Source organism: Diorhabda carinulata, chromosome 11 (genome assembly GCF_026250575.1).
Source record: "Diorhabda carinulata isolate Delta chromosome 11, icDioCari1.1, whole genome shotgun sequence".
Lineage (NCBI taxonomy): Eukaryota > Metazoa > Arthropoda > Insecta > Coleoptera > Chrysomelidae > Diorhabda > Diorhabda carinulata.
In genome coordinates this window covers 8,916,960-8,928,853 of record NC_079470.1, presented here as the reverse complement: position 1 = coordinate 8,928,853, position 11,894 = coordinate 8,916,960, and the positions used below count along the sequence as shown (strand labels likewise).

The 11,894-nt window shown below is 32.1% G+C and overlaps 1 non-coding gene across 1 annotated transcript; it reads right to left on the bottom strand.

The window, feature by feature from the left end:
* Positions 1-5,673: 5,673 nt before the first annotated feature.
* Positions 5,674-5,745, bottom strand: Trnag-ucc (transfer RNA glycine (anticodon UCC)). Its single transcript has one exon. It is a non-coding gene; the product is annotated as a tRNA-Gly (tRNA).
* Positions 5,746-11,894: the final 6,149 nt, after the last annotated feature.

Sequence of the window (11,894 nt, the reverse complement as noted above, 5' to 3'; positions counted from 1 at the left end):
GAAAGCTTGTGATTATAAAACTTTTCTCTTTATATTTTCTAAAAAATCGATAAGCGGCTGAGGTTTCTTATTTTCAAGAAAGTATAGTATTATGATACTTTCTTTCGGCGATCATTCAGAAAACATCTAATAGATGATCAGGAATAGTGTTGATAATAAACAAATTCTATTAGATAAGATACAAACGTTTGAAATAAACTGATAACGCATTTACAAACGGCTACTTCGGCTTTCTATTTATTACAATCGAAAGCCATTCTGAATCAGAAGTTTTTGGCATTGTGTTTCGGACACAATTGTGCGAGGATATAGGATATAGTCCTATTGGTAGTTATCAGGATGAAGGAGAGTATCGACAACGTATCCTACGAGACATGCTTATCTGGTAAAGTCATGGAACAAGAAGATTTGATAAGCGCATCACGTTTTCGCTATAGAAATACTCTCGCCGGTTCTTCTTCTGCCAGTCAGAGTGTGAACATGTGCTTTCTATTGCTATCGTTCAGGAAGGAATTTAGAAAAATTCACCAGTGATGTATCCAGGGTCAAAGGATTAATTTACCAATAAATTTTTTTAAGAATGAATGCGGTCTATATGTATGGAGTAAATTCAATTTTAGCTTTATTATATAATATGTCAATTTTTATTTTTAAATTGACAATGTATAGTAAGAAAATATTATTCCCTTCCAGTACTCCCTCTGAATTATAGGCACCCCTTCTACAATTTGAAATAAAAAAAAGGAGCTCAATCATCTGTTTAGCAATATGAAATTTTTCAAATTTGATGCAATAATAACAGAAAATTAATTTTTAAGATGTACAATTTTAATGATTTTTCTGTCACAAAACTTTACGTAGAATGAAGTTAATAATCATTCACTTCACCACAATAACAGGGGCGATTTTGTATGAACTCAAGGGTTTTTTTGATTATCCCAGTTATCCTAACTTTCAAATCATTAATATTGTTTGGTCTATAAAAATATACTTTGGATTTTAAATAACTTCTTAAGAAGTAATCGAGAGGAGTCAAATAGGGGGATCTAACCGGCTATTCGATCGTTCCACGTCTTCCAATCCACCTATTGGGAAAAACTTTTTTTAAATAATCTCTAACTGTACGTGGAAAGTGTAGTGGAGCTCCGTCTTGTTGGTAGTAAATAGATCGATATATTTCATTTGGATGATTAGGAAGTGAATCAAAAAATCTAGTTTAACTTCACCATTTACTGTGCCCTCAGAAAAATTAGGGCCAATAGTTTTATTGTTAATGATACCAGCACAAACATTCACTTTTTTTGGATATTGTGTGTGAAACCTCACACATCCAGTGAGGCTTTTTCTCTGCTACAGTATCTACAGTTCTATTTGTTGACCATTCCGTTTAAATGAAACTTTATCAGGAAAAACTATTTTGCTTATGAATCGTAAATCTGCGTTCATTCTGTCACATCAATTCACAGAGCTCTTGCCGCCATCAGGATCATCATTATTTAACTCCTGAACCAATCGAACTTTGGTTAGGTTAGGGGTGGTATTTTTCTTTATGTAAAACTCTCAAAAAAGATGATTTACTTACATCATTGTCGGCGGCATATTCTCCAGTTGTTTTATGCGGATTTTCCTCTATATCTAGGAGTACATCTAACTTTTTTTCATCATTAAATTGAACAATTCTACCTGGTTTTTCAATATTTTTTACACACCCAGTATTACGGAATTTTTTTTCCAATTTTACTAACTGCAGACTGCGAAACGTGTTGACCAGGGTATTTATTATTGAAAATGTCACCCTTTTTTTGAGTTCTTGTTTTACCAACACAACAAATTATAATTAAAAAGTCTATTATTTGAGTTTTGGACTAATGAGCCGTTATAAAATTTAATCCAAATATCATACTGACATCTTTTAGTAACTTTAAATACCTTTTTGACTATTATTTTAGGATCTTCAAAGATTTTTTCCTGATGTTTAGCAGAACATATACGAAAATACCTGACTATTTCTGAAGTATACTTTAATAGACAATACAATATTACTGATTTAAAAGTTATGATAACGAAAGAAATTAACAAAATGCTGGGGGGAATGCTATTTTCATATTGTAAATTGTTAATTCAAGAATAAAAATCGACTTCTTTCAGGTTTTTCTCGAATAGTACATAATAACGCTAAAATTGAATTTATTCCATACATATGGACCGTATTGTGTAAATTAATAATATATCTAATAGAACTCATATAAATCTGGTAAATAACAAACAATAAACTTAGAAATAGAAGATGAAAACGAGGAGCGTATTTAAATGCCTTGGACAAAGAGATTGCTGAGAGGCTTAAAATACAGACTCTCATTAATTAAGGTGCACAGCAAGCTGCAGAGATGAAATATCTCTAAGAAACAAGAGTATTTAGTAATTACACTTTGTAAACCCAATAACAAACCCATGACTTTATAGTCGCTGTACATATTCCTCTGATGTTCATCATACTTATACATTAATTTCATTAACGCACATATTGATTCATTGCTCTATTTACTGCTTACTGTTTTTGCGTTATTCTGTTTAATTATAGTTTAGATTCATTGTTGAAAAAATCAAAATTCTAGTTCCTATTAAGTTCTTGATAATCGCAATTCATTCAATTCAGCTTGATTAATTAAATGTGAGTATTTTCTTTAAGAGATAAATCGTTCGCATAATTAGAAAGATTTAATTTCAATTTCACTGAATTTTACGTCGAGAAAATTGACGAGAAACGTTAATACCTACATACGAGGGTTGCTACTCAAGTTTTGAGATAAACAAATGTAAATAAATATTTATAATTGGATAGGGCTCTATTGATTGATTGATTGAAGTACCTCCAGAACATCTGATTTGAACACATCAACCGCTTCTTCCAGTGTATATTTAAACGTTGACTTATTGACGTACGAGAGCTCGCATTGTCCTGATGGAGAATGATTCGTCTTCTGCGATTAATTTCCCTGACCGTTCTACGTTACTCTAATGGAACGGTGGCGACAATATTTATTGGATTTGACTCCTCTTGAAATATTTTAACAGTCGATTTTGTTTAGTTTTGGGTTCATATGTATAGATCCATGAATCGCCGCCTGTTATGATCTTATAGACGTCTTTCGAAGCACCGCAATTGAATTTATTCATAATTTTTTTTATACAAATCGACGATTTGCGCGATTGTCTAATTATGAGGTATCGCATGACAATCTTGCAATATCAGTTTACGCACAGCATCGATGTTTTCTGGACATCCCTGGAAATCCTGCTGTAGCGAAGTGCGACTACGATTAGGATGAATTAGGAAAGCACGGCGGCTCGAGTTGGAGCTTCATCAACAGAAAGCGAAGCGAGTTGATCGGCATACTGCTGTTAAATTCACATCGAAAGTCATAGAAAATATTGCACGAAATGATTTATATTTTTTTGACCAAGATGACTAAGTATCTGTGAAGTACTCAAATAGTACTCGTATAACATCACGTTCTGAGTACGTTCACCATTGAAAATGTCAAATTTATGATTGTTATGACAGATTTGACATATTCGCATCAGTGTTGCAATATCTCAAAACTTAAGTAGCAACCCTCGTATATAATAAATGATTAATGAAGTTTCCTTTCATATCATAATAACCATAATCTCTAAAAAAACTATTAGAGCACATTGGAAGCCAATAACAATTTTTGTTTACTCATTTTGAGTATCGAACTAAATCCCTTCCTGTGCTGTGGCGTTGGCAAGTCAACAGGGACATTTAAATGCGGCAAGCTGAAGGCTACCAGCTACATCCAACGGCATAAGGTTTTTAATAGCGTCAAAATTCGAAGGCAATACGGCTTATTAGCCACCGATGAGACGCCAACGAGCCGATGGCTAATACCAGGCGTCGGCAACGTTAACGATGCTCGTCCAATTCGATATTGTTGGAGATAAATAATTGAAAGCATAAGGACATGACTTAGGGCTATTGAAAATATCGAGATAACATTTGAAAATCTGATATTATTAGAAACGTCCCCAGAATATATATATATTAATAATTGAAAATATGGAATGCAAATTAACTATAATTTGTATAGAAATGGAAATAAATTGAAATACAAATAAACGTAGGAGAAGATGAAGAGAAATCAATTATGTTACAAATTCCACGTTAGCCTATTTACAAGAACGTAATGTCACGAATAGCTTCGTTGTTTTGTAATTTTTAATCCAGGCTTTAGAAAACTTCATAATTTAACTAATCAGAAATAAGGGTGGTTCACTCACTCTCATTTGACATTGTACGAAGCTTTAGTGCAAACAAAGTTACGATTTTTATGAAATGTAGAGGCGTTGAATTAAAAGTTAATCCTGTGCCTCCGAACATCTATTAAAAAATTTTAATTAAAATTAAAGTCGTTATTATTTCAAATTGTATATTATAAACTTCCGAAAGTTTCACAACCCCCGAAGGAACTTTATCGCGCTTTGTTTAGTCCGTCCATAGTCATTTAAGATCTAAATTTGAAATTTCGGGTTTCTTTGCAACCCCTCCTCGGCATGTCAGAATTAATTATTCACAATTTTCTGAGTTAATTACTTAATTTGGCGACTAATTTGCAAGTAAAATTTTGTAGATGCCAATATCAATTAGTAATGGAAACATTCAAATTTTTTTACAATGTGAGTACGAAAAATAATCTATAATAACAACCACAAGGGTGATGTCGAAAATAGGCTGCAAAATCAGAATTATTCTGTAAGTAATGAATAAGAAATAATATCATTAAAATCAAATAAAAATAGGAATCAGGTGAAGGGAAAAATTAAAAAAAAAAACAAATCACCTTCATTTCTTAAACATACGGGAGATTAGGATTAGAGTGGAGGAGGAGGAGGAGTAGGTTTTAACATAACTAAAATGATAAAATAAAAAATTTGGAAATTAGTAAAATCTCCAAAAATTGAGGAACAAAAAGTTAGAGCAGCTATTGATTATAATAATAAAGATGAAATCACAGCAGAAGACGACAAAGAAATGAATGGAAGACATGAGAATTGAGCAAGAAAACGTAAAGTGGGCGCTAAAGAAATAACAATAGAAAATTAGATACAAGAAAGTGGAAATAGAGAAAAAAAAATTTCACTAAAACTAACAAGAATAAAAGTATATATAGATGTTCATTATTTTTTAATTAACATAATAAGAATTTTGGAAGAGAGATGGAGACCAATTTTTTGATAGAATCGAGAAAACCAGTACATAGGTGGAGAATCAAACAGTGGAGAATTGAAACAAGGCGGATATACATCAATCTAACTAGTGGAAAGATGGAAAATATGAAGTAACTTCGTGTAATGGTGAAGGAAAAGATAATAAAGTAGAAACAGTTAGAGGCCAGTCCAGGAAGATTGCGAGGAGTAGAAATAGACTAATTATGGGAAGAAAATAGAGAATGATTCGAAAAACTTAATTAGTTAAAAGTACAAGCGATATATTATGCTAAGTAAATCGATAAGAATTATTTTATGCACATCAAACAAACAAAAATGAGATAAAACGTAAAAGAATTTATTAGGTGAGTTTGATTGTACACGCCATTTATTCATAAAACGATTACTAATAAATAATTAATTTTGTAAAAAAATAAAAAAAGTTGCGATGGCCGGGAATCGAACCCGGATCAACTGCTTGGAAGGCAACTATGCTGACCATTACACCACCATCGCACTTGATGAAAAATAAAAAAAGGATTTATTAAAATAAGATACATGATTACATCGAAATGCATATTTCTCAAAAAAGCTGTAAGTTCAATATATTTATAATTCATGTGTTACTATATCTATTCACTGCAAGAAATAGTGTACACAGAACCAAATAACTACGCGAACTACCTGCGTATAGACCATGAAACAAAATTCATTAACATTCTTTCTCTACTTGTACTTCAACTCAACAGAAATTTAACTCATTGTACTTAACATCATAATGAAGGTACATACAGTTCATCCAGTACCAGATCCAGCAATAATCTTTTATAACTTCATAATTTTCATGCTTGAATATTAAGTTATTCAACTTTTTCTTTAGAGGTGTTGCAGTGAGACAATTGTACTTCTTCGATTTTAATATGCGCTGCATGGTATAAACGAAGATATATAGCAAAATAAATTCTTTTTTTCAGTTTTCTTATTCACAATCTTCGCAGTTGTATTGTCCGTGATTCCATAATGATAACTGAGGTTTTAAATTATTGTTGCACACTATCAAGCAAGTTTGTCAAATACACCGATCAGAATGTCCATCAAACAGTTTAATTGTTTGACAAATGGGTCGAAAAAGCAAGCACACTTTTAGAAAATTTGACAAACAATTTCCTTGATGAAGATTTTAAAAATAATTTGACCGTATATGAGATCTTTAAGGGCCCTTTCACACCAAACGAATCTGAATCAATCAGAATCACTCCGAATCAAGTTGAATCTGATTGACCAAGATTCGGCTTCGAGCGCTCCGTTTAAATGTGAAGGGACTCTTCTCCCGCCTTCAGACCGGACGAATCTGGTTCAATCAGGTTTGATTTGAGGTCGCACTTGATTCAACCTGTCAGATTCCTCGTCCGGTCAGTCTTGAATCAACAACCATACGAGATGGACGTGGAGTTATTATTTCCTATTTATGTGATGTATCCACACTTTTCTTGTTTTCTGTTTCCGCAGTTGCCTCCTACGAAACACTATTGCATTTAAAACAACTGCGTCCATAATGATAGCTCAAAAACAACTAAAAGAAGGAAAACAAAAAGAAGATGAAAGGATTTTTAAAGATTCTGGTCGATTCAGCTGGTGTGAAAGAGTGGAGATGTCGAATCAGATTCAACTTGATTCGGGGTGATCCAGATTGATTCGGATTCGTTTGGTGTGGGCCTAAGAGTCAACTCCTGAGGATATCGCTATCACTATTATAAACAACAATATTCACATAACAGTGAAACCTTTCGAATTTCGTGATTAATAAATTCGACAACAGCAAATACCAGTTGTTACCAGAGGTACCTCTTTCGTTATACTTAGAGGTCGACAAAAAGATATACTGATCGTATTAATGACGTAAATAATTTTGAATCTTCAACATCTTTTTAGCATATTTTCATTTTTTTTAAAACAATAGAATTTACATATTGAATTTCACTCACTTCTCTCTGTTTGCCACTTGCTTGAAATTACATGTAATTAAAAAGTTGTACTCGCAATTTTTTGTTGGTTCTCTATTTTTATATTTTCCTCAAAAATTCTCCCTCACAAACTATGAAATGGAAGAAATTTACTTTCTATATAATAGATTTATACAAATAGGTACATATTTTGATTCAATATAATCTTAGCGGATTTGAGACCAGTTTCGGCTTTGTTATTGCAACAGAATAGCAATAAATTGGATTTTGGGATTAAAGCGAGATCGTTCTCTAGCCTCAACTTTCGATAGTCCCATATGGTCTTAGCAGATCTCTAAGAGATTTACTTTGGCGGTCTAAACTTTGTCGATTCAATAGATAAATTCAGCTAATTTCAAACATTAATTGATTTTGAACATGGTTTGCACTGACTCTGGTAAGTATTTAGTCAACTGATTATAAACTATAGTTAGAAATTGTTATTAACTACAAACGGCACACAAATATACTATTAAGTAAATCGTATTTGATATTGAATAGGAACAGCTCATTTCATGTGTTTCCGGAAATCACGTTTTATAAAGTAATAATCTAGCGCAATTTGACCATTATACTTCATCTATTGTTAATTGAAAGATTGAAAAGTATCAAAAAATGACGACCGCAAATTTGATACACCGGGGCGTTCTTCAAAGAATAGAATAGAGGATTTTATCAATTTTTAACCTCGGCAAGCAATCAAAATGTCACAAATACATGCTGTTGAGCGGGTTTAGATCAAAATATTCGACTGATTATTTCAAAGAAGCAGCTCCATTATTTGCAGTAAATAAAACATCTAACTGCTGAATGAGAAAATGTCAAAACTGAACAATTAATTTCAATTTCATATTCCACTATTTCTAGCGGTGTACAATTGGGGGATGTTATTGAAGGAAAGTTAATCGAAAACGATGACGCGACCAAATATTCGTCGAATAGATTATCACTTTTATAAAGCCAACTATTGAGACATATCAAAATTGAAATAGAATTTCGTCTATTTGGACGAAACCGGGTTTGATACACATGACGTATTCATAAATGGCTGGGTTCTGAGGGACTGTGTCTCAAATAGATCTTGCCCAAGAAGAAAACGAATAATTTTTCGTTAAATTAGCAGTGAAGATGGTTTTTGAATACATTACTTATATCTGTTAATAATATTCCTCAATTCTGTGCTGTTATCATGAAGATATTACCGCAGCATTATTTTAAAAGTGGTTAACGCATAATATTAAACAAAATTCCTAATACGAGTTTTAAGAAAGCGTAAAATTTGGCAAATTCAGATCCCACATAATCACAAACTCTCTTAACTCAATCCATATAATCAGTCAATTTTATCCCATACACCCAATAGTACTCCAAATTTAAGTTCAATTATCACAGTTACAACAAATAATTGTGTGGAAATACTTGGGGCTCCTTTTCATACTGGCCTACGAGGAAATGAAAAAGTTGACTACAATGCTCGACAAGCAGTGATTGTTGAAACCGCGTGTGAAATGCAAACGGTAGTTTAAAATAATATAAAATCACTACTTAAATCAAAAGTGGAGAATCTGTGGCGAAACAAGTGATAAACATCGAAATCGAAACTACGCGATGTGGAATCGGTCGCAGTTATTCAGCAAAAGATCACTCCGAGTTGAATTAACTAGGTTACGAATAGGCCACAGTTTACCCATAGTTATTTAATTACCAAAAGTGAACCCCAGAATAAGAAATATGCAGGAGAAAATGCCTTGATAATCGGATAATATTTGTATAAAGTTATTGAGTTTGATTTAAGAAGGAGTTTCGACTTCGCTAAAATTTGTATCAATTTGAGGAATGTAGATCAACCAAGGTGGTATATTAGATTTATTTATAGGGTACACTTGTGGAAAGGTAATTTTTAGTTCATGTTTGTATCTATTGATTTTTTGATAGAAAGGTGCCGGAGTTCGTAGTTTGTTCTGATATATGGTTTGGAATCGATGAGCGTGAAAGTTTTGATATACAGGATTATTTTCGTTCGATATAATGTTCACAACGTAAGACAGGCTGAGGTATTGTCTTCTCAAGGATAGAGAAGGTTGACCGGATTCGCTGTGCAGGCTTTCAACTGGGCACGTTCTATAGGCTCTTAGGGATAATCTTATTTCTGAATTGTGTACAGCGTCTAATGTTCTCAGTACGGATTTGCTGGCAGATGCGTAAACAATGGATCCATAATTTATTCGAGATCTGATGAGAGCTTTGTACAATGATTTACTATCTGAACCCCAATGGTGGTTGCTTAAGCGGCGCCACACAATGTAACATTTGAACTTGCACACCTGGAGCAATTGCTACAAACCAATAGATGTAGTCACTTCATTAGTATGAAGGAATGCTATATATTACGTTCAAAAAAGGAAAAATCGAATATGAGAAGAACGGTGACTGAAGAGTAGTAAATTATTTGAATATGGTACTTAGCATTATTATTTTATCATAAAAAAGTTTTGTTCAATAAATATCGAATGTAGCAATGATGGATACAACTAAACACAGAATTTTGAACAATGATTATATTATAATTAAAAAACAAATTAGATACTTCTGATGATGATGTTTGGAAAATTGTATGAAGTGGTAATATTACTGAGTAATTCAATTTTTCGTTTATTTTATTATATTCGAGCTACGATGGAGGTCTTTGTGTTGAATCGTTTTCTATATTGAATGAAGTTCATAAAATTGGAATGAGAGTTTGCACGTCATTTGACAACTATTGAACCAATGTTATTTTGTATGGATGGAATTTATTATCACGTAAAATTTTCATTGCGGATGTTTGTGAAATATCAAGCTCCCTGGATATTTGTCTAGTTGCCAGTTTCGTTAAACTTTTTTACTAATTTGCTGACAGTAGATTTTTTTATAGGATTCCGGTTAGGATATAAATTATTAAAGATATTATACGTTTTTTGTTAACTTCTATGCCCATCTCCTCATCCTACTATCATTAAAATATCAATTTGTTTTTTTTTTCAGATAAACGATCCATTGTGACTTTCAACAAATTTCAACAATAATAATTTATTATTTTAACATAAAAAATATAGAGGATGATCCTTTTGAAGAAACAAAGTTCATTATTTTTCCAGAAAAAGAAACAATGTAAATACCACGATAATACCGGCCGTATCACAAGACCCTTGTACACGAAAATTCATAAAAATCAAACAAGCCCGAGAAAAATGAGGCGTTCCAAATAACAAACCCACTCGTATATAAAACTATTTTTAAACCGTTGAATCTGTTAGATCGTATTTGATTCCATATTCTTTTATAATCAATTTTTACGACTTTCCCATTAATTAAAACGAATCCTAGTGTTTCTTGGGCGTCAGAGAAATTTCCAAATCATCAATTACATACTCGTATTTGTAAACATGTTGAACCTCAAAAGCAAATTCGCTTGCAAACTCCAATCCAAATTAAATTGAACTTAATCCACGGTAACAAATATTTTTCAGAACTTATACAATTGTATAATTCATTCTAGTGACCTAATCGTTTTACTTTTCGTACCGAATCATTAATTTAACGTCGTTCAACTTTTTCTCGTTTAATTATTTCTCATTTCAGAGCGTTCTTTAAATTATTTCAATGCAACCAGAGTCGGTAGCTATAGAAACATTTCGTGGTAGAAATGTTTTCCGAGAGTTTGTATTTCAACATTCCACATAGTCGTTTCAAGACTCGATTTTTATTGACCAGTTGCATGGTTACCATTCACTTTTTTATTTTGTCTAAATAATAAATTCGTAGAAGTTGAGAATTCTGCATTCAACTTGGTAAAATATTCAATTATATATATTTATAGCCCGGTCAAATTATACCAAAAAATAAGAGTGAAGCTTCATTAATTCCCACCAAGCTGAAAAGTAGTAAAATTGTTCAAAATATAATTGAAAATAAAACAAGAAAGTTCCCCATCATTTCTGTGTAAAGAAAAGATTTTATTTATGGTCAAAGGTCAAAAAAATTAGTTTTTCGCGGTTATCAGCAAAACGGTGAGTTTTATCAAAAACATATTTTTGACAAACAGTAGAAAAATACTTTTTTTGTACGAGCCACCGATATAACAATTCAAAAATTTCTAATCGTCGTAACTTAAACACTTAAAATATAAAATATACATAAATTATAACTATAAGAATATCAAGTAAAATGAAACCCAGTCCCTTAATTTATACGCTATTTTAACCTAGAGACAACATTTGTCTCTTGTTGCTAGGGTTATATACCTGCTGTAATAAATGAAATACTGTTAGTGTTGAGAGCCAATTGGTATTGGAAACACGTGTTTATCCTAACCTATATCGTTTTGAGTTTTGTAAAAAAAATATCAAAAAATTGTTTTAGTGATGAACTGAAGTTGTTACTGTTGCACGTGGGATGATGATATTAATTAATGCAAGTATTGAAAGAGCAGATAATTTTTTTGCAACTGCAAAAAGGAAAGCAGTGCTAAATGTGGTTGCAAAAAATCTTGTCAAGTCCGGTCTTGCTCTAATTATTGAATAACAAACAGTGGAGGATCCGTTTGATTCCTAAGAACAATAAGAAGGAAAATTCCAAAGTTACGATACCTACGATTGAATTTCACAACTTTTTTTAAATTTA